Here is a 23,727-nt window from a genome sequence, read left to right as displayed (position 1 = left end):
CACCCGGACTGGAGAAGGAAATGGCAACCCATTCCAGTATTCTTGCCTTGGAAATCTCATGGACTGTGGAACCTGGTGGGCTACAGTCCATGGGGTCGCAAGAGTTAGACATGACTGACTGACTAAACCACCACCAACACCACATCGGGGCAGCCAATTTCAGAGCCTGCTAGATCATGCATTCTGCACAGGGATGGAGGCAGATGACTCAGAGGTCCACAAGCACAATTTGAAAGAAAAAAAACAAGATTTCTAACTTGTGATAGACTAGGGTGACTGGTTCAGACTAACTCTCCTTAGGGTGAAAGCTTTTAGGTGTTCACCCATTGCCTCTTGTGCCTAAAAATGTCTTCCTTTCTAACCCTATTTCTTGCCTTTTTTTTTTTCTGCTGCAGGGCACAGCATATGAGATCTTAGTTCCCTGACCAGGGATCGAACCCAGGCCCCCTGTGGTGGAAGCACAGATTCTTAACCACTGGACCAGGAAGTAGGTCCCTCTAATCCTATTTCTTGATTTGTTCTTGGAGCTGTTGATTTGTCTCCACTCTCTACCTAAAGTCTTGGATCTGGCTACCTTCCTGTCTTCTCTACGTTTCCACAGGAGCCTTCTGTCAGCTGTTTCCACTCTTCCCGCTGTACATCCACTTTTTCTGCAGCCCAACTGATCTGAAATGTGATTCTGATCACTACTGTCCTGCGCTCAGCCCTGTCATGGATCCCCTGTGTGCCTGGGGTGATGCTCAAGTCCTTTCAGATCTGGCCATGTCTCCCTCTCCAAGCTCATTCTCTTGCCACTGGCTTGGAAAATATTTTCAAGAGTTCCTCAGCTATCTCTTCCTTGCATTTAATTGATCCTAGTCCCTCTGACTCAGTTTCAGATTTTCCCTCTTGAATGCCCCATCCATTCAAGGATGTGAGACTTCCGTGTGTTAATTACATCTCCGGAATTTGCCTTCCCTTATCTCTCTGGGTCTGGTGCCCTGGTGTTGCCCTGGAAGGTAGGAAGGAGAGCCACACCTTAAGGTACATGGGTGAGATGACCTGGGTTCTAGCATGGTGGAGTGCCACCAAGAAATCCAGCCAAAGGAACTTCCCTGGTGGTTCAGTGGCTAATATTCTGCCTTCCACTGCTGGGGCCATGGGTTCAACCCCTAGTCAGGGAACTAAGATCTCACAGGCTGCATGGCACAGTCAAAATAAAAATAAATAAGTAAATAAAAACAAAACAACAACAAAAAAGAGATAGTCAGCCCCGATGCTCCTGATCTTCCATTAGTAGAGCTCCACTGATGTCAGAGGAAATTCTAGGGACCAACTCACAACTAAATTAGGTTCTTAGGACCCAAAGTAGTGCCCAGATTTATCCCTGCAATCATGGCCTTCTCACCCATTGGCCGTAGACGTCTTCAGCCCTTTGTCCACCACTGGCTAATGTTAGTTCAAGTTCAGACCACTTGGGAGACCAGATCACAGCCTTTCTCTATCTGTCCCATCGTGGCCTTCCACGTCAGCCACTAGAAAAAGGAGTAGATATGGGGTCTTTGGGGGAAGTCAGCCACCAGATGGGACCCTCAGGACTTGATCATTAGATTTGATACTGCCTCCTGTGACCTGTGTGAAACCACTGGAAGCTGTTCAGTGGACTTCCTGGTACATGCAGACTCAGGTCCTATTCAACTCATGTGGAAGGAAGAAGAATGGGGGAGAAAACAGGAGCCAATCTCACAAAGATAGAAGCAATACCAAAATGCCTTGGAGAGAAAAAAGGCAAAAAGAAAAAAAGGAACAAAGCTGATGACAGTCTCAGCCTACCTTGTCCCTGAGCAGAAACTCAATTCATTTGGTTTCTGCTTGGAGATGTAGCACTGTTTTCGACAGATGTGTTATGCATCCTGTTATTAGGGCTGAAAGAACTGTCTCGATATGATTGGGAAAATTACTATTTTAATATCCCTTTTCCTCCTTTAAGCCTTATGTATATTTTCCACTACACAAGTCTCTGGTTGCCTGTGGTTCAATATAAATGAATTCCACATATTTTCTCTTTCTCCTCTAGTTGATATGAGTGGGTTATTTGGGTTGGACTCCTGTTTGCATGTGTGCGTGTATTTAATCTTTGCAAGGAAGGAAAAAGCAAAGCATCAAATAACAGGAAGAAAGAGGACAGAGAAAGACAAAAGACTCCTGTCTAGAAGCCGGGAACTAGGATAATTATGGGCATTGTTTTTTTTTTTTTCAAAGTAACAACATTTACTATTATTATTATCATCTTTGTGGCCTTTATAAATTTTATAAATCTGTGAGCTGAAACTTGTTTTCTGTCCACTTTACAAATGAGAAGATTGATGCTTAGAGAGATTACCATTTACCCAAGTTCTGGAAAGTGATGGAGGCAGCCTTCAGATCCAGGTATGTGTGACCCAGATCTGTGCAATGAGCTGTATACAGCCACTGTGAACCAACAGGACATACAGAATGGCCATTGACAGTTTTGCCTGCTTTTCCTTTTCTGTAAATCACCTTGATTTTTTTTTTTTTCCCCTTTGGAAATTGTGCCTCCTCTGCTCTGTGTCCAGATAATTCAGGTGAGGCTGACCCAAGGTCTGGGAATGGGTGCATGACCAAGGCCGGACCAATCTGAGCATTCTGACTCTTGGCCAGAGTCCATGGCTTGTGGATGTCCGTATGACCGACCTGGACCAGGAAGGACAATGAGATGCGTTCCTGGGACTCTTAATGAGGATAGGGGAAAAATGGGAGCATCTTCTTGGCTGCGGTTGCTATTTTAGTAAGATGTTAGCTTGGAACTTCTGAGGGTCTTCTTGGCTAAGGAGAGTTGAGAGCCTGCCTGGAAGAAAGTCAACTGAACGAGACCTGAGGGTGAGAGTTGAGGAGGCAAAGGCTGGAGTGTTTAGATCCAGCTCTGCCCAGGGCTAGAACCCACAGGTAGACTTTTGAGCCACAGAAGTCATTACATTCCTGGCCTTCTAAGATCTTGGAAAGGAGAGCTACATACCGCCAGTGAGATGAGGGCTTGGTGAGGCAAGGTGGGGCAGTGGTGATTGTGATGTTGTGATTCATGATAAGAAACACCTATCTGGTCTCCAAGTTCCTGTTTCTGGCCCAGAGCTCCTAAAACCCTTGGAATTTCCAAAGTGCTGAGAGCCGATAAATGTCTTTTGTTATGTGAATGAAGTGACTTGGAACCACCTAAGGATGGGGGCTGATTGCCCAGAGATCCAGTCAGGGGATTAGAGGGTTGGAACTTGCAGTCCCACCCCTCAACCTCTGGAGGAGTAGGGAGGGGCTGGAGAGCAATACCAGTCTCCAGTGGTTGATCATTTAATCAGTCACGCCTGTGGGGACTTCCCTGGCAGTCCAGTGGTTAAGGTTTTGTCTTCCAATGCAGGGGATGTGGGTTCAACTCTTAGCTGGGGAGGTAAGATCACACATGCCTGGTGGCCAAAAAACCAAAACATAAAATGGAAGCAATATTGTAACATATTCAATAAAGACTTTTAAAACGGTTCACATCAAAACACAAACAGAAAGAATGTGGAAAAAAGTCATGGTTGTGTAATTAAACCTCCATCAAAACCCCAAAATGAGGAGGTTCCAAGACCTTCCAGGATGGTGAACCCATGGATATCTGAGGAGAATGGCACCCTCAGGTTAAGGCTGTGCCCCTTCCCACATGCCTTGCCCTGTGCTTCTCTTCCATCTGAGTTATATGTTTTTGCTTTTTTTTAAAAAAAATCTTTTAAAATATTTATTTACTTATTCGTGGTTGAAACTTAAGGCTTGCAGGGTCTTAGTTCCTTGACTACGGATTGAACCGGTGTCCCCTGCAGTGGAAGCGTGGGGAGCTCCAGGGAATTCCCAGCCCAGCTAGTCTGCTGAAATCTACAGGTGCTGGTGGCAGAAAGTAGTCAGTACATCCACCACATCCCCGTCTCTCTCTCTTCCTGAGGCTAGGCTAGACACCTGGTCAAGAGATCAGGTGCTAGTTTAAGGGCAGAGAGGGAAATTCAAAGTTTCGGGGTGCAGACGTTTCTGGAATCTCTCAGATAATATTGGGAACGTGGCTTCCTTCCCCCCATCTTCCTTTCTAAAAGTGTCAAGATCGTTGGGCTCCCATGGATACATTTGAAACCGGCCAGCTGTGGGCTACCCAGCTGACAGAGGCCACAGCTGGAGCAAGAACAGTGGCTGGGTTTCTTCCAGCTGCAAACGAAAGGGTCAACACCTTGAAGGGAAAAAAAAAGCCTAGGCATCAGCTGGTGGAAATGGTCCCAGAGTTCATAATCATGGAGAGGAAGGCAAGTTTTTTTTTTTTTTAATTGTTTTCATTGGCAGCTGTCTATGGATGATTCCGGTTGAAGCAGGTTTGGAGTTTGTAACCCGGGCAGGTGTGAGTGTGTGTGTGTGTGTGCGTGTGCATGTATATGTGCGCTCACAAGAATGCACTTGGTATTAATATAAAAGAAGGTGGAAGAAAGCTGGTTGTCTGTGAATGCGAGCGTGGAAATGGCCTGCAGTGAGAGAGGCAGATTTGTGTGTGTGTGTTGGCAGGGAGCTGAGGGCAATGACCATCTTCTCTGTGTGAAAGAGAAGAGTGGAGAGAGGGAACTGCCCGGCAGAGAAAAACCATCTTTATTGTGTGTGCACACACCGATCTATGAAGACGGAAAATCGTGGATGAAAGAGCAGGAAGGAACTCAAACGTGGGACAGCGGAAACCAGGCGGGGTGCGTAAGATTGCAGGAGACAGACCCGGAGCCAGCGTGCCACGAGCGAGGGCCCCATCGGCTCCCTCCTGGCCTTCCAGAAATAGTTTCCGGGAACTGTGGTCCTCTCCCGGCCCTGGCTCTCGGGCCAGCGGGGAGATAAAGCTGCCCGCGTCGCTTGTCTTGGCGGCCTCTCAGCTGACACTGCTGACAGGCTGCTTTGATCTCGGGTTATCAGGGCCTAACCCTGTGCCCTGGGCCTGCTTTGCCAGCTCCCACCCGTCGCTCACCTCTGCAGAGGGCGTCCGGTAAGGTCAGGGCTGGGGAGGGGGGAGCGGCCCAGCCCTCGTGCCCGGTTGGCCTTGGAGCCTCGGTGCTTGATGCAATAAGGGCACCATCTTTGTAGTCTCAGAGTCAGCAAGGAAAAGAGGGCCCAACTGGGGGCAAGAAACTTTTGAAGTGGAGCCACACGAAATGACACTGTGAATGCAGCTTGTACCCCAGCCTCCTGGGCCTTCACCACAAATGAGTGGTGACAGGGGAGAAAAAAAAAAAGGATCGGCTGCCCAACCACTTGCCTTCCTGTCTTAGGACGGCTGCTGAGTCACCAGGTGACCTCCGGCAGGTCCCACTTCTCTCTGGACCTCGGCTTCCATCCCCCCTCTCGTAAAATGAAAGTGCTCTTATAAGCAGGGAAAGCTCTTTTCAAAAGCAAACAGGTGCAGAAATCCCATATGCAAAGCAGCTCAGAGGAGACGGGGGCTGGATGCCAGGTACCAGTGATGAACTGGTACCCCAACACTCAACTTTGTGTTGACCTCTGCTGAATCTCCCTGCCCGTGCAGGAGCCGCAGGAGACTCAGGTTCGATCCCTGGGTCAGGAAGATATACCTCGGTGAAGAAAATGGAAACCCACTCCAGTATTCTTGCTTGGAAAATCCCATGGACAGAGTAGCTTGGCAGGCTACAGTCCACGGGGTCGCGGAGAGTTGAACACAACTGAGCACACACACACTGCCCTAGTCGGGGTGTTATTTTGTGTTATTATTTATCTGTATGTGGCTGTGCTGGGTCTTCATTGCTTCGTGCTGGCTTTTCCCTAGCTGTGGTTAAGCCGGGGCTAGTAGCAGGGCACGGGTTCTCACTGCGGTGGAGCTTGGGCTCTAGAGCTCTAGCTCAGTACTTATGGTGCACTGGCTTAGAGGCCCCAAGGCATGTGGGATCTTCCCGGACCAGGAATGGAACCCGAGTCCCCTTCTTTGGCAGGTGGATTCTTTACCACTGGACCACCAGGGAAATCCTATATACATATATATTTTTTTAACTTTATTTTTTTCTTTTTGGCCTGAAGGCATATGGAAATTCCCCAGCCAGGGATCGAACCTGTACCTCCTGCCTGGGATAGGTAGAGTCTTAACCTGGACCACTAAGGACGTCTCTAGTTAGCGTGTTACATTCCTAGGGCTATGGACACAAGGCACCACAAACTGGGGGGCTTAGCACAGCAGACCATCCTCGTCTCACAGTTCTGGAAGCCAGAAATCCCAGATCGAGGTGTTGGCAGGGGCATGCTCCCTCTGAGAACTGGAGGGGAAGAATCCTTTATCACCTCTTCAGCTGCGGGTCCTTTGTTGGCATCTTCGGCATCCTATGACTGTGGCAGCGTCATTCCTAGAGTCTGTCTTTGCGTGGCCTTCTTGCTGCGTCTCCTTACATGGTCTTTCCTCTGTGCATGTCTGTTTCAAAATTTCCTTTCCTTAAAAGCTGAGATATAATTTGATGGATACTATAATGTTAGTTTCAGGTGGCCTGCAAAGTGATTTGACTTTTGCATACATTATGGATTTATCACCGTGATGAGTCTAGTGATCTGCTCCCATACAAAGTTACTGCAATATCAGTGACTATATTCCTTATGCTGTATATTACATCCCATGACTCGTTTTAAAGCTGGGGGTTGTACCTCTTCATCCTTTTCTCTGTTGCATCCATCCTACTCCAGCCCCTCCCCTCTGGCAACCCCCCCCTCCACCCCGTTTGTTCTATGCATCTGAGTCTTTTTTATTTAAATTTATTGTTATTATTATTTGGGCCACCTTGGGTCTTAGTTGTGGCGTGCAGGATCTTCAGTGGGGCCAGAGGGCTCTCTAGTTGTGGCACGCGGGCTCAGAATCTGCAGTGCTTGGACTTAGTTGCTCTGCAGCATGAGGGATCTTATTCACTCCCTGGCCTGTGAGCTAGAGCCTGTGTCCCCTGCATTGGAAGGCAGATTCTTAACTACTGGACCCTCAGGGAAGTCCTTCTGTTTTTGTTTTGCTTGTTACTTGTTTTGCTTTTTAAGTTCTATGTGTCAGTGACATCATACAGTATTTTTCTTTCTCGGTCTGATGTGTTTCACTTGCTGTAATACCCTCTAGACTTATCCATGTTGTTGCAAATGGTAAGATTTAATTTTTCTTTTTTTTGCTGAGTAATATTTCTTCATCCATATTTATATAGGTATATCCACCACATTTTCTTTATCCATTCATCCATCCGTGGACACCTAAGTTGCTTCCATATCTTGGCTATTGTAAACAATGTTGCTATGCAAATGGGTGTGCATATATCTTCTCAACTTAGTGTTTTTGTTGTCTTTGTGTAGATACACAGAAGTGAAATTTCTGGGTCATATGGTAGTTCTATTTTTAACTTTTGAGGACCCTCCATACTGTTTTCCATAGCAGCTATCCCAATTTACAATCCCACCAAAAGTGTACCAAATTTCCTTTTTCTATAATTACACCAGGCATATTAGATTAGGTGTCCCTAAGGACCTTGGGTTTCCCTGGTGGCTCAGATAGTAAAGAATCTGCCTGAAATGCAGGAGACCCAGGTCTGATCCCTGGGTCAGGAAGATCCCCTGTAGAAGGGAAGGCTACCCACTTCAGTATTCTTGCCTGGAGAATTCTATGGATAGAAGAGCCTGGTAGGCTACAGTCTGTGGGGTTGCAAGTCATTGGACATGACTGAATGACTAACATTTTCACTTTTAAGGAGCTTACGTTAACCTGATCACCTCTGTAAAGACAGTATTTCCAAATCAGGCCACATTCTGAGATACTGGGGGTTAAGGACTCAACATATCTTATTTTTTGGGGGGGGAGGGGAGGGGTCACGATTCAACTCATAACACCCTCTTTACCTTTTCTATATTTCTGACTCATAGAGTCTGTGAAAGAAAGTGAAGTGAAAGTGAAATTCGCTCAGTTGTGTCCGACTCTTTGCGACTCCATGGACTATACAGTCCATGGAATTCTCCAGGCCAGAATACTGGAGTGGGTAGCCTTTTCCTTCTCCAGGGGATCTTCCCAACTTAGGGATCTAACCAGGTCTCTGCATTGCAGGCAGATTCTCTACCAGCTGAGCCTTAAGGGAAGCCCCATAGAGTCTGTAAACATAGTCAAATGGTGGTTGTTTGACATCACAGGTTGGGGTGATTTGTTACACAGCCATGGTAACTGTAACAGGTGGTTAAACTGTAATAACCAGACACTGGAGCAGTCCTATCCAAGTTCAGGCTACCCTTGACATCTTAATCCATTCGAATTACTTCTCAGGGCCTAGTTTTCTCATCACGAAAATGGAGCTTGATAGAAAGAACATCTGTCAAATCCCTGCCATCACAGTAGATTCTTGATAAAGGTTTTTTTTTTTTTCTCTCTCTCTATTTTTTCTTCCTAAATGACTCTGAACCACAATGCTCTTGAGATTTTGGGGAACGTCTGAGTTTCTGAATTCTGTGGGAAACCCCTGGGTCCCAGGAACCAGATCCTTATTTCATGCCTACTTTGGATGAGGGAATGTGTTTCCTTGGCAAGCTCGATGTTTGGAATCCCTTCTCCACTCAGACTTTCAAGACAATTTAGTCTGAGCTAACCTTGGTTTCTTGTTACCGAAGAGAACCGAGGCTTATGCAGAGGCCTTGCAGAATGCCTCCAACATCAAACAGCAACTTCCCTACTGCGTTCTGAGACACTGAGCGTAAATAAATTAAAACCATACCCGCTCCCTTTCCCTGTAAGTGCACACACGTAATTTCATTACAGACGGAATGAAGTGCTGCAGGCAAAACGTGTTTGGGGCTTGGCTGAACCCAGAGTGCTCTGGGAGACATGGATCTATTCGGCCAACTGGAGGAGGGAACCTTGTTTGCCTCTTTTTCTCCTCTCTGCCCACTGGGCAATCTGTTGGCATGGGGCTGGCATGAATGCATTTGGTTTCAGACCTTCAGAGGACCGTGGTAATATAGGTTCTTTTTTTCACTTCCAGAAATTGTGGTGAAATGAACATAGCATAAATTTACCATTTGAATGATTTGTAACTGTAGAATTTAGTGACATTTAGTACATTTACAACTTTGTTTATTTTTTTCATTGTGTAGCTAGTGGGATCTTAGATCCCTGACCAGGGATCTAACTCGCGCTGCCCCCTGCAGTGGAAGTGCAGAGTCCTAACCACTGGACTGCCGGTGAAGTCCCTGATTTGCCTGTTTTGAATAGTTCATATAAATGGAATTGTACAATACGCGACATTTTGTGCTTGGCTTCTTTCACTCATCATCATGTTTTCAGCTTCATCCGTGTTGGAGCATGGATCAGTGTTTCGTTCCTTTTTATGGATGAATGCTATCCTGTTGTTTGGATATATACTGCACGTTGTTTATCCATTCACCCACTGATGGACATTTGGGTTGGTCCCACATTTTGGCTATTGTGAATAATGCTGTATGAACAGTCATGTAAATGTGTGGACATTTACTTTCACTAGTCTTGGGTATTTACCTGAGAGTGGAATTGCTAGGTTATCTGGGCTTCCCCTGTGGTTCAGGGGTAAAGAATCCACCTGCAGAGCAGGAGCTGCAGGAGATATGGGTTTGATCCCTGGGTCAGGTTGATCCCCTGGAGTAAGGGATGGCAACCCACTCCAGGATTCTTGCCTGGAGAATCCCGTGGACAGAGGTGCCTGTTGGGTTACCGTCTCTGAGGTTGCAAAGAGTCAGACGCTACTGAAATGACTTAGCACGCATGCACCACTGCACACACTGAAACTGCTTGGCACACAGTGCAGCACAGAGAGGTTAAGCAACTTTTCTGAGAACACACAGCTAGCAAGAGACAAAGCCACGAACAACCTACCGGAGGGCTTTGGGCAGAGACACAAGACAGTCAGATTTCATTCCTTCTTACCTTCACTTTCTCCCACAGCATTTTCAAGCAGCAACTCTGGGTTGGGGAATGGTGGAATTAGGTAGATAGGAATTGGAGGGCAGAAAAAAATCATTTCAGTATTCTTGGAAGGGTTTCATTTCCCCTCACGTGCTTGGACATGGATATTTAGGAGGTATGCAGATGAACTTGATGAGAACTGCTCTCTTGCTAAATCACTGGGCTGTTTGACGAGGCTGGGAAAGGACTGGGACTTGGACAGCGCAGTCTGGTCGGACGGGCTCGATGGGGAGAGAGTGATGTCACCAACACCCCATTTTCCTCTGCCTGTTTATAGTTTCTCCTCTAGGAGCCCCCAGGGTGTTGGGACACGCCTCAGCTGTGTGGATTTTAGTGTGTGCATTTGAAGTGCACACAGAGGCCCGGGTTGCTTCTATTGCCCCAGGGGCAGGAGGGGGCGGGAGGAGGCAGGAGGCTGGGGCTGAAGGGGCAGGTTTTTCCGTTTAACATCTGAGCATTGATCCCCATCAGGACGGGGCCATCAGTCAGGACCTCTGCCCTGGTCTCCTGGCCTCAGTTTCCCCCGTCCAGTGAGGGAAATGGGCTGGACTGTCCTTGGTGACATCAGCTATTATTAGTTGGCAAGCCTTTATTGATCACCTACTATATGCCTGCATAGTTCTGAGTACTGAGGAGTGAACAAATAAGGTCCCTGCCTTCATATATATATATAGGAGCTTCTCTGTAGCTCAGATGGTAAAGAATCTCAATGCAGGAAGCTGGGGTTCAATCCCTGGGTCAGGAAGATCCCCTGGAGAAGGGAATGGCAACCCACTCCAGTATTCCTGCCTGAAGAATCCTATGGACAGAGGAGCCTGGTGGGTTACAGTCCATGGGGTTGCAGAGTCAGGCACGACTGAGTGACTCACACTACTACACACACACACACACACACACACACATTTATTTATCTGGCTGCACCGGGTAGTTGCAGCACGTGGGATCTAGTTCCCGAACCAGAGGCTGAACCCAGACTCCCTGCACTGGCAGCAGAGCCTTAGCCACTGGACCACCAAGGAAATCCCTGGTCCCAGCCTTCTGAATTCTTTTTCTGGGAGGGAGACTGACAGCCAACAAAGAGCTACAGGATGTTATCTGATGGTGGCACGTGCTCTGAGGGGATACGAGGAGAGGAGGATATGGGTGAGAGAAGGAAGATGCTAGTTTGCATCACAAGTAGGAAACTTCTCGTTGGTAGAACGATGCATCTTTAAATATGTCCACACCCTAAGCCCTAGAACCTTTGACTGTGTCATCTTATGGGGTAAAAGGGACTTTGCAAAAGTGATTAAGATAAAGTAGGATGGAGGATCATCTTAGATTATCCAAGAGAGAGGGCCCAGTGTAAACTTAAGATCCTCATAAGAAAAGAACAGGAGGATGAGAATCAGAGGAGATGTGACAACGGAAGCAAGTCCAAGTGATGCAGAGTCATGAGCCAAGGAGTGTGGGTGGTCTCTATAGGCCAGAAAAGGCCAGGAAACAAATCCTTTCTAGTAGCCTCTAGAAGAAACGCAGCCTGGGCAACTCATTGTAGACCTCTGAGCTCTAGAACAGGAAGGTAATATGTTTGTGTGGTTTTAAGCCACTGCTGCTGCTGTTTAGTTGCTAAGTTGTTTCCGACTCTTTGAGACTCCATGGACTGTTTCCTGCCAGGCTCCTCTGTCCATGGGATTTCCCAGGCAAGAATACTGGAGTAGGTTGCCAGTCCCTTCTCCAGGGGATCTTCCTGACCAAGGGATTGAACCCAAGTCTCCTGCATTGGCAGGTACATTCTTTCCCATCTGAGTCACCACGGAAACCCTTTAAGCTACTAAGTTTGTAGTAATTTGTGACAGCAGCCATGGGAAATGAATACAGATTTGAATGAGGTGAATCCCTGAGATTCACTGGGGAAGAGCATTCCATTCTAGGTGGAAAGAACAGCAGGTGAAAAGGCCCTGAGGTGGGAGGTAGGATAGTGCAGCAGTGCTGTGATAGATGTGCCATACCATGGGAACAGACGGGAGGGCCATGTGTTCACGAGTTGGTAACCATGGGAGAAGGCAGTGGCACCCCACTCCAGTACTCTTGCCTGGAAAACCCCACGGTCAGAGGAGCCTGGTGGGCTGCAGTCCACGGGGTCGCTAAAGGTCGGACACGACTGGGCGACTTCACTCTCACTTTTCCCTTTCATGCATTGGAGAAGGAAATGGCCACCCACTCCAGTGTTCTTGCCTGGAGAATCCCAGGGATGGGAGAGCCTGGTGGGCTGCTGTCCATGGGGTCGCACAGAGCTGGACACGACTGAAGCGACTTAGCAGCAGCAGTAGCAACCATGGGAGAACTCAAAACAGAGATGCATGCAACAAACCCTCCAGGACTGGAATAAGAACATTGGCTTTTGAATCCGATTGACCTGGGTTCAAATCCTGCCTCTGCTTCTTATGATGTAGCTTTGGATTAGCCACTTTTCCTTTCCACATCTCTGCTTCCTGACCTGTTGAAGAGGGTCAACAATATACATTATTGATTCTGTGTATAAAATAGGTAACTGATGAGAACTACCGTATGGCGTGGTCTTCCCGGGGGGTGCAGTGATAAAGAATCCACCTGCCAGTGCAGGAATTGCATAAGTTTGATCCGTGGGTTGGGAAGATCCCTTGGAGAAGGAAATGGCAACTCACTCCAGTATTCTTCCCTGGGAAAATTCCATGGACAGAAGAACCTGGAAGGCTACAGTCCTTGGGGTCACAAAGAGTTGGACGTGACTGAGCAATTGAGCAGGCATGCACTGTGTACACAGGGAACTATACTCAGCACTCCGTGTGACCTAAATAGGAAGGAAACCCCCCAAAGAGGGTGTTTATATGCATACACTTAGCTGATTAACTTTGATGAATGGTGAAACTAACACAGCACTGTAAAGCAGCTGTGCTGTTGTTCAGTTGCTAAGTCATATCTGACTCTTTGCGACCCCATGGACAGCAGCCTGCTAGTCTTCCCTGTCTTTCACTTTCTCCCGGAGTTTGCTCAGACTCAGGTCCATCAAGTCAGTGATGCCCTCCAACCATCTCATCCTCTGTCGCCCCTTCTCCTCCTGCCCTCAGTCTTTCCCAGCATCAGGGTCTTTTCCAAAGAGCCGGTTCTTTGCATCAGGTGGCCAAAATATTGGAGCCCTGGCCTCAGCATCAGTCTTTCCAGTGAATATTCAGAGGTGATTTCTTGTAGAAATTAATAATAATAGAAAAAGAATACACATATACATGAGGGCCAACAGTAATTCCAAGCGGCATTGTTGTAAGCTCATCAGTGAAAAATCCTTACCCCAGCCTGTGGCCCATTTCAGGAGCTTGGAATACATTTGGTATGGTGATGATGAGGATGGTGATGAGGAAGAGGGTGATGGGGAGGACGGTGATGAGGAGGATGGTGATTATGGTGCAGGAGAAGAATTGGGGTGGCATCTTGAGTGCAGGGAACAGCACGGGAGAAAGTCAGGAGGTGTGCCCACAGGCTGCCTTCCTGATACTGTGATGAAATTGTCTTATTTATAATTTTTGTCTCTGTTGGGTCTTTGCTGCAGCACTCAGGGGCTTCTCTAGTTGTGGCGCTTAGGCTTAGCTGCCCCACAGTATATGGAATTTAGTTCCCCACCAGGGATCAGACCCATGTCTCCTGCATCGGAAGGTGGATTCTTAACCGCTGGACCAGCAAGGAAGCCCCCAAATCATTTTAGAATGCTTCTGCAGACGTCCCTTCTCTGCCTTCTCATCTGGTGTTGCTGACAGGGTCTGAGGCTGCCTTCACCCACCTTTCCGAAGAGAGAGGTTTCTGGCTGGTGGTGTGATGGTCAAACCAGTTCTTGACTGCCCATTCTGCTGGTCCCATGAGAAGAGGCAAGAGCCTGGGAAAAAAAATTCCTGCACCCCAACCCCTCCTATGATCAGAGAGCCTCGGACGGGAAGCAGGAAGAGAGGTTAGCTGATTAGGCTCTGCCTTTGTGAGGTGCCCCCTGACCCTTGCCAACCTCCGCCAGCCTCCAGGGTGAGTTATAACTGTGGCTTTGCTCACCTGGAGGTCAGTTTGGGCCCTGGTGAAGGCCTATCAACTGTATGCAAAAAGATTTGCCTGCGCCTCTCTTTCAGGCTTTTTGCAGCCTTTTGGTTTCTCTAGGCAAATGCTGTGCTTTGATACCCACTTTCTTTACAGGCTATGCAAATATCCATTTCGATGCCCCCATGTGGTAGGCAGGTGAGTCAGGGACGGGCTCTTCCGAGGAGAATGCAGGGTCAGGATGGATCGGTAGATGAGCACTGGAGAGGATGACTCCATTTGGAGAAAGGGCAAGGCCAAGGGTGTTTAAGCCTGACTACTCAAAGTGTGGTCCTTAGCCCAGTAGCAATAGCCACCTGGGGAATCAGAATCTGCTTTTCAACAAGATTCCCAAGAGTTGGGGGCAAATACTAAAGTTTGAGAAGCACAGGGTGGACTGGTGGACCTCGGACTTCACTGTGGATTTAGAAATCCACAAAGGACTTTAAAAGTATACCAACGCTCAGGTCCTGCCCCAAAGATTCTGATGTCATTGGTCTGAAATGATGCCCTAATATGAGTATATTTAAAAAGCTCTAAAAGGGATTTCCCTGGTGGTCCAGGGGCTAAGACCCCACACTGCCAATGCAGGGTGCCTGGGTTCAATTCCTGTTCTGGGAACTAAGATCCCACATGCCGTAACTAAGAGTTCTCAGGGTGCAACCGAAGATCCCGCATGCCGCAAGGAAGATCAGAGATCCTGCCAGCCGCAACTAAGACCTGGCCAAATAAATAAAAATAAATATTAATAAAAGAATAAAAAGCTCCCCAGGTAATTCCAGTTGAAGGTCTCTGATTTTTACTTAGAACTGTGGTTCTTAAACATTTTCGTGCTTCAGAAAAAGTTGGGGAACATCTTTAAATACAACCTCTGGGCCCCAGCCAGTGGTGGACTGGCCAGTGTTTAATAGCTTGCTCTCTGGGATGGGTATGGGGTCAGGAAGAAGTCCAGATCAGTAGCCAATTCCTGTGGTATAAATATCCCCACTGTGGCTCTTGTGATCCAGTGCACACTGGCTCCACTGGCCATAGCCCCCAGGTTTCTGACTCAGTAGGTCTGGGGTGGGACCTGAGAATTTGTCTGTCTAACAAGTTCCCTATTCAACTTGGGTTACTGGGTTACTGTTCTTCTTGGGACCCTGCTTTGAGAACTGCGTTAGATGAGAGGTTGGAAGCAGGTGGCGTCTTGCAGGCCAATTCGGATCAACTTGTGGTGGGCACCCAGAGGGCTGTATTGAGTAGGATTCTGAGGCTGTGTGAGATTGAATGAGAAAAAGTGATCTATTCAGTTAATGTGCCCACCATGGGCATGTGACGGAGGCAGCAGCTGTCCCTGGATTTTCTGAGTGCTCCTTTGTAATTCCTTTATGAGAACAGAAAGGAGCGGGGAGTTAGATGGAGTTGCATTTCCTAAGGACGTAGGGGAGATAAGAAGTGAAGCTCTGGACTTCCCTGGTGGTTCAGTGGTTAAGCCTTTGTGCTCCCCCTACAGGGAGCACAGGTTCAATACCCTGTCAGGGAACTAAGATCCCAACATGCTGCATGGAGCAGCCAAAAAGAAAGTATTGAAGCTCAGTGGACTTCCCTGGTGGCTCAGACAGTAACGTATCTGCCTACCATGCGGGAGACCTGGGTTCAATTCCTGGGTCGGGAAGATCTCCTGAAGAAGGAAATGGCAACCCACTCCAGTACTCTTGCCTGGAAAATCCCATGGACAGAGGAACCTGGTAGGCTATAGTCCATGGGGTCGCAAAGAGTCGGACATGACTGAGTGACTTCACTTTTGGTGTCCCAAGCTATCTCAATGATTAAGAGCAGTTTGGGGGTTTTTTTTGGTTGCACCACGCCACTTGCGGGATCTTAGTTCCCAGACCAGGGATTGAACCTGTGCCCTCAGCAATGAAAGTGTGGAGTCTTAACCACTGGACTGCCAGGGATTTCCCAAGAGCAGTATTCATGACTATCTGAGAAAGTACACATGGAAGATGAATATTAGTGCAACTCCCTGATTTTATGGAAATGATTTCAAAAAAGGGATGGTTTCCATTCAAAATGCACAGAGCTCATTTGTTTAGATACCCTCAGGCTCTCAGATCTCAGAAAACATGGGAGACGACGTTTCAGAAGAAAATCACCGAGAGTTTTGAATGCCCCAGCAGAAGAAAGGAGAAGATTGGGCAGAAACCATAAAGGAAGTTTTGCCCACCCCAATGATGGGGCCATGCTTAACTCCTACACGTTCCAGGGGCAGAGAGCTAGGAAAAAGACAAGGGAAGGACCCTGAGGGAGGGGGGGCAGGATGCAAGATAAGAAATTCCGATTTCAATCTCCCTAACTTCCTCAGACCCGGGCTGTCTATAAACTGTATGCAAATGTGTTTGCTTTCCATTTTATTTCAATCAGAGTCACTCAGCTGTCAGGAGCTATGTCAACATGTCAGTTGGGTGGAAGAAACAAGCGTTTTGAGTGGAAATATTTTGGATAAACAGACACAATGTTATGACAGATCTGAGCGGTTCAAACATGGGGTGGGGGAGGTGGAGACGGTGGGGAAAAGGGGGATTAAAGCCACAGAAAGTAGATCTATTTACCCTGGCGCATGCACTGGAGGGTCAGCTGAAAACAAAATCGGTCTTTTATGAGTTGCGTTGTGTGTGCATGTATTGGGGGTGGGGTGGGGAACGTTTTTCCTCTTCTGTGGCGTTAATACATTTTGTCAGCTGAAGAGTAAGGCCTGCTTGGTGGGTTACCAGGCACATTCCTCTCTAATGTCCCTGCTGATTCCACGGGAGGAAATCAGGCAAGAAAAAGAAAAGACAAACCCACCGGATTAACTTAATTAGCGATGGGGAGACCAGTTGCTTGGCTAAATCTAACAGCCTGTTTGAGAGCTGCCCTCCTTTTCGCTTCTCACTTGGGCTCTTTTGCAAACGGAATTCAGAGGAGGGACAAAGAGATGCCCTTGTTTGTGATCAGGGGTGGGGGTGGGGACATGCTCTGGGGAGAGGTGACCTGGGCATTAGGCCACGTGATGTATAGCTTTGAATTTAATTTTTGGAGTAAGTAATACTATCGCCTGGTTCAGTAACCCAAAGTATAAAACAAGTATTTGGAGAGATGTTCTTTTTTCTTTTCCAGTCCATCCATTTCCCCCCCCCCCCATCTCTCAGCACCCCAAACATACACACACATACACACACAGATTATGTTTTGTTGGTCTAGGTCTGTTTTTAGTTCCCAAGCCATAGAGTTCGATGAGTTTTGTCTAAAAAAGGATTCACATTTTCCTTAAACTAACACTTACTGCTTATCGAGCACCTACTGTGTGCTAAGCCTCGCCTTGCCAGGTTGGAATGATTCACTCTAGGTTGGAGGTGAGGAGTCCCGAGGCTCAGAGAGGTGAAGGGGTGCACCGAGAGCCACACAACCCCACGGCCCACGAGTGAGCTCAAACTTCACCCCGGATCTGTCTGGCTCCAGGTCTGTGTTCTTCCAGCTACTATCAAGTACTCGGTTGAACTTGTGATGAGAGAGGGTGTGTGACAAGGTAACTTTTGGAGGACTCGGGGAGCGGTCAGCCAACTCAGCTAGGCTGGACTTGTCCACCCCCGAGGTGAATCTGTCCAGGAAAGGGACCACGTGCTTGTCCAAATGTGGGACAAGCTGGCAGCTGCCTCGGGGGTGTGCTTGGGAGAGGTTGGCAAGGCCCCCACCACTCAAAAATGTCTCCCCCCACCACCTGTCACATGGCCTCAAATTCCACCAGCAGAGAGGTATGACTCTGGGCTTCAAGGAAAGAATTTTTGGGGTCAGGCTTTAAGCATAGACACTTCCCCCAGAAAGGATTCATCTATGCCCTTCTCTTAAAAGCCCCCTCCTAGCAGGGCAGCTGGCTCACTGCTTGGCATTGGAGGGTGGTTTCAGGGTGCAGATATCCTGGGAGGTGAGCAGGGTGGTCACCAGAGGTGAGGGGGGCAGTCAGGGATGGGTCCCAAGGCTGCTGGTCAACCAATGTATGGAGTCTGGGGCCGTTTGGAGACAAAGCTTCACACGTTTGTCCCAGAGAGAGGCCCTCTGAAGGTCCCACCTGTCTCCTTGCCAATCCTGACTGATGTGTTTCAGGCTGGAACCCTAAATAGTCAGGCCAGGAGCCGGGGAAGCCCAGAACTTGTCATGGGGTCGCAAAATGTCACAGCTGCCATTCAGCCGGTCTTGAACTCCAATTAGTCACGTTCTTTCCTCCCCTTTTGTTCCATGATTACACCACCTGTAGGATTATTTTCTGAATATTTTCCTCTAAACTGACTCACTTGAAAAAATAAAAAATAAACATCTATTTTTAAGTCTAACAAGCGTGAGTTTCCCCTCACCAAGAAAGGATACAGATGAATTCAAGCCCTCTGGCTTTTGTGTGGCAAATGTGAGCTTTTTTTTTTTTTTTAAGGAAAACAAAGCATTAGTGAAAACTTGAAAAAAAGGAAAACATTTATACACACATCCTTTCATCTCTATCACTTATGGCTTGATTTGCTCCTTGTATTTTTTTTTTTCCAGAACATGTTAAAATAACAATGAATGCATAAAAATGAATTACTGCTCATTCAGATACCTACCATAAATCATATGATCACAGGTGTCATGTCTTCCCAAATCTCCAATTGTATTGGAGAAACTGAGGTTCAGAGAAAGGAAACATATACAGGGGGTGGGGGGCGGGACACAGCTGTCTGAGACCATGTATGGCCAAGAAGTGGGACTTCTCTTGTGGCTCAGATGGTAAAAGAATCTGCCTGCAATGCAGGAGACCCAGGTTTGATCCCTAGGTCGGGAAGATCTGGAGAAGGGAATAGCAACCCATTTCAGGATTCTTGCCTGGTGAATCCTGTGCACAGGGAAGCCTGTCCATGGGGTTGCAAAGAGTCGGACATGACTGAGTGACTAATACACACACACAAGGGCTAAGAAGCATCCTGGAAAGATGTAAAAAGAGCACTGGATGGGGAGTCACGGGCCACTGACTCCAGATCTAAAAGTAGAAGCAAATTCTGTTTCCTCTCTGGACTTATCTACGAAAGAGAAAGAATGGTGTTACTTTGGGTTCTTCATCTGGGGGTCCAGCAAGAGTTGGGGTACCTAGGAATGAAGTCCCTGGAATTAGTTTTTTAATCCAGGTAAGATTCACATAACATAAAATGAGCCATCTAAAAAAATGATTTATGTATTTGGCTGTGTTGGGTCTTAGTTGCGCCAGGGGACCTTTCATCGCAGCTCGCAGACTCTCTAGTTATGGGACACAGACTTCAGCGCTCAGGCCCAGTAGTTGTGGTCCATGGACTTAAGTTACCCTGTGGCATGTGGGATCCTCCCAGGACAGAGATCAAACCTGTGTTCCCTGCATTGGAAGGCAGATTCTTAATTGCTGGACCACCGAGAAAGTCCCTAAAATTGACCATTTTCAAGCAGACAATGTGGTGACATTGAGTCCATTCACAATGTTGTGCAACCATAACCTTGATCTAGTTCCAGATACTTTCATAGCAAATATTTTCAAGCAGCCATGCCCCCCCTCTCCCCTCCCCCCAGCCTCTGGCAAACATCAGTCTGCTTCTGTCTCTATGGATTTACTGACTCTGGTTGTTTCTTAGAAATAGAATCATACGGTATATGACTTTTTGTGGTCGGCTTCTTCCCCGAAGCATCATGTTTTCAAGCTCCCCCCACGATGTAGTACATATCAGGACTTTATTTCTTTTATGACTGAATAATATTCTATTGTATGGATATACCTTCTGTTAATCCATTCATCACTTGGTGGCCATTTGGATTGTTTCCACCTTTGGCTACTGTGAATAATTCAGCTATAGACATTCATGCATGGGTTTTTGGTTTTTTTTTGATGAGGGCCATTTCTAAAGTCTTTGTTGAATTTGTTACAGTACCACTTCTGTTCTCTTGGCCTTTTGGACACGAGGCGTGTGGAATCCCAGCTCCCTTACCAGAGATCAGACCTGCACTCCTTGAATTGGAAGGCAAATTCCCAACCACTGGACCTCCAGGGAAGTCCCATGCACAAGTTTTTGTGTTTGCATTTGTCTTCATTTCTCTTGGGGATGCATACCTAGGAATGAAATTGCTGCATCGTGTGGTAACTTCGTTTAACTTTGTGAAAATAACCCTTGAATGTTTTGTTCATGTGTTTGAGCCTATGCGTTTAAGAAGATGGCTTTTGAACAGATTCTCAATAAAAAGTAGTGTTAGTTGCTTAGTTGTGTCTGACTCTTTGTGACCCCATGAACTGTAGCCTGCCAGGCCCCTCTGTCCATGGAATTCTCCAGGTAAGAATACTGGAGTGGATTGCCATTCCCTTCTCCAGGGGTTTTCTTGGCCTAGGGATCAAACCTGTATCTCCTGCATTACATGAGATTCTTTACGATCTGAACCACTGGGGAAGCCAAGAAAAGGATGACTTCCCTCGGTCCCTCTAAAATCTCTTCCAGCTTTAAGATCCTCCCATTCTTGATCCCCACCTCTGAGAAGACCTCAACTTCCTTCTCATCTTGTGTAGCTTCCTTTAACCAGCCTTCTCTGTGCCAGGCACTGGGCTGGGCATGAGCGATCTGGTCGAAAGGGATTCTATCCGCCAGGGGCCAAAGGTGGGAGAGATGGGGCTAGAGAGGCTTCCTGGAGGAGGAGGCACTAGCTGAATCTGGAAGGTTGCCTGAGAACCAGGAGGGCCAGAGGTGGGAATGGTATATCCCAGCGAAGAGACAACACTTCCCAGTGCCCTTGGCAGGGGGCGGAGCTGGCTGGAGTGCCCTTTCCTTCCCCTGGCGGCTCAGAGATGCTGGAAACACAGATGGTTGGAAATCCTGTCTCCTGTACCCACCCGCTCGTCAGTGAGGGCAGATGCGGCCCATTATTCTGATTGCCGCTGAAGGCGGTGGCGGTGGCCCAGGGCACGTCCGAGGATCACTCAGGGCCCCGAGAAAGCGGGGGGCCCTGGCAGAGGGTCTGCCGCCCACCCCCGCAATCCTAGAGGCAGGTGTTCCGAAAGCTTCCCACACAGGCCTGCCAAGGCCGTCCTCCCGCTATGCAGCACACACGCACGCAGGCGTGCTATTTCATCTCCGGGGCCCCTCTCTCTCTGGAAGCAGCTGGCAGGGCCACCGGGGCATTTGCGGGTGGCCCGTGGGACGGAGTCTGGAGGCCTTGGCTGACCCGTCACCCTGGGGCCCGGCGCTCCTCCTGCTGCCGGTGTGCCCGGTCGTAGATTTTCTGGGCACCTTCTTGGTGGAGGGCAGGCAGGATCTGGTTTCACAGAACATTTGGAGGGACAAATCCACGCGGTGCTTTGCTGGATGCCTGGCCCTGTGAAGAGTCGGTGGTTAACGTGTTATTTATGGCGCCCTCCTGACTCCGGTCTCATATTAAGCTTCTGGGTGGGGCACCAGGCCTCCGCCAGTCAGTCAACCAGCCGGCCCGAGGAGCTGATAAACCAGAGTCAATCTGCTAGTTTTACGCGGGGTTCGTATATTCTAGAAGCTTCAGGAAATAGGCTGTCCTGTATCTTTTTGGGTAGCCTGAGTGTCTGTTGCTTTACTGGTGGAAATTTTCATGGGTTTTGTTATTTTGGAATTTTTATTAAAAAATTTTTATTCTAGATCCCAGCAGAGTTAATTAACAATGATATGTTAGTTACAGGTGTGCAGCAAGGTGATATAATTATGCCCATTATTATGGATCTTAAAACTTTTTTAAAAAATATTTATTTATTCGGCTTCACTGGGTCTTAGTTGACCCTTGCAGGATCTTAGTTGCTCTGAACCTGTTGTCCTCTGCATTGGAAGGTGGATTCTTAACCACTGGATCCCAGGGAAATCCCTAATTATTATTTTTTTAATGTAATGATGGTAAAAAATTGTAACCTAAAATTTGTGCTCTTAACCATTGTTAAGTGTGTTAAATTTTATCACCTTAACCATTTTCAGTGGAGTTCAGTACATTCACTTTGTTGTGCCACAGTGCTCCAAAACTCTTTCCCTCTTGCAAAATGAAACTCTATTCTCATTAGTCACTAGCTTTCAGTTTCTTGACCCCACCCTTCCCCCACCAACCCCTGGCACCCACCTTTCTACCTCCATGAATTAGAGTACACCAGGAACCTCGTGTTCTTGCCTGGAGAAACCCAGGGACGGGGGAGCCTGGTGGGCTGCCGTCTATGGGGTCACACAGAGTCGGACACGACTGAAGTGACTTAGCAGCAGCAGCAGCAGCAGCAGCAGGAACCTCATATAAAGGGAATCATACAGTACTTGTCCTTTTGTGTCTGGTTTGTTTCACTGAGCACAATGTCCTCAAGGTTCATCCACGGTGTACCACATGACACGATTTCCTTATTTTAAAGGCTGAGTCATATTCTATTCTATGGAATGACCACATTTTGTTTGTCCATTTATCCATCCGTGGACATTTGGGCTGCTTCCATATCTTGGCTGTTGTGAATAATAGTGTTGCTATGAACATGGGTCTGGAAACTGTGAAGTCTTTTTTTTTTCAATTAAAAATTTAGCTACACAGTTAATAAAATTAACAACACTTCCTTAAAATTAAACCAATACATATGACTAAAGTCCTTCTAGCTACTTCCCCCAACCTCCCCACCCCAATGATAAGTTCACTGTTATCAGTTTATAAATTTTCACTTATTTATCTATACACACGTGAATACATGTGTGTGCATACATGTATATCTTTAGAAAAAGATGTATATGCAGTTAATTCTGCTATAATGTGGCATATGCAGTCCTAAAATCTTGCACTATGAGAAAAATCACACAATAAAACCCCGAGAGCTTATGAGAAAAATAAAACTAAGGAGGCAACACTCTAAACTTTGTCAGTAACACATTAAAAAAAGAAAGGAAACTAATAAAAACAGTAGAACAGTTTTACACATGTTAAATGGTTAAGAAATACCTTAAAAAAAAAGAAATACCTAAATGCTATAATAACTATGGAATTCGACTTTGGCAAAGTCCTGAACTTGTCTCGTGGAAGTGGTGCCAGAAAGGCTGCAGTTTGTGAATTCTTGTGAATGGGGAGAAAGAGGTTGTCTGAAATCAGAAATTTGTAACCCAGGTGTGGGTAGGTATGGCTCACAACACACACTGTACATGGAGGCAGCTGGAAGAGGTTGTGGGGTGTCTGTTTGGTGTGTTCCTGTGTGGTCAGTTCAGCTGGGTGCAATTTTCTGCATTGACCCAGTGTTTCTTGTGGATGAAATCATGCATGAGCAAACACAAAATTTGGTTATGCTCAGATTGTTCCCAAATATATCAATCACGATGGAACAAATTTATGTTTTCAAAACAAGCACAACTGGCTACACACAGAGAGAAAATAAATGGAGCTTTTTGAGTGTGTGCGGGTGTGTTTGCATAAATTGATTCATATTAGATGTATAACTATGTAACTTTATTTTTTTGCTTAACAATATCCCTAAGAAATTTTCCGTATTAGTAATGCAGACTTGTCATGTTTTTGCTGCTGTATAGAGTTCCATGGAATGAATAATCCCATTTAGGCCTCCCCCTAAGGATGGTCATGTAAGTAATTATATTGTAGTAAAATGCGCAGAGCAGAATTTACCATTTAACTTA

The 23,727-nt window shown here is 47.0% G+C and overlaps 1 long non-coding RNA gene across 1 annotated transcript in view; it reads left to right on the top strand.

Annotated features, from left to right (window-relative positions):
* LOC129542811 (uncharacterized) overlaps nt 1–20,280 on the top strand; it is a 57,198-nt gene extending 36,918 nt beyond the window's left edge. Inside the window, exon 3 of the long non-coding RNA XR_016035278.1 lies at nt 20,005–20,280. This is a non-coding gene — a long non-coding RNA (uncharacterized LOC129542811). The remainder of the gene's footprint in view (nt 1–20,004) is intronic.
* The last annotated feature ends 3,447 nt before the right edge of the window (nt 20,281–23,727 follow it).

This window comes from Moschus berezovskii, chromosome 19 (genome assembly GCF_049115385.1).
Source record: "Moschus berezovskii isolate FMDL1 chromosome 19, NW_MosBer_1.0, whole genome shotgun sequence".
Classification (NCBI taxonomy): Eukaryota; Metazoa; Chordata; class Mammalia; order Artiodactyla; family Moschidae; genus Moschus; species Moschus berezovskii.
This window is presented reverse-complemented; position numbering and strand designations above follow the sequence as displayed.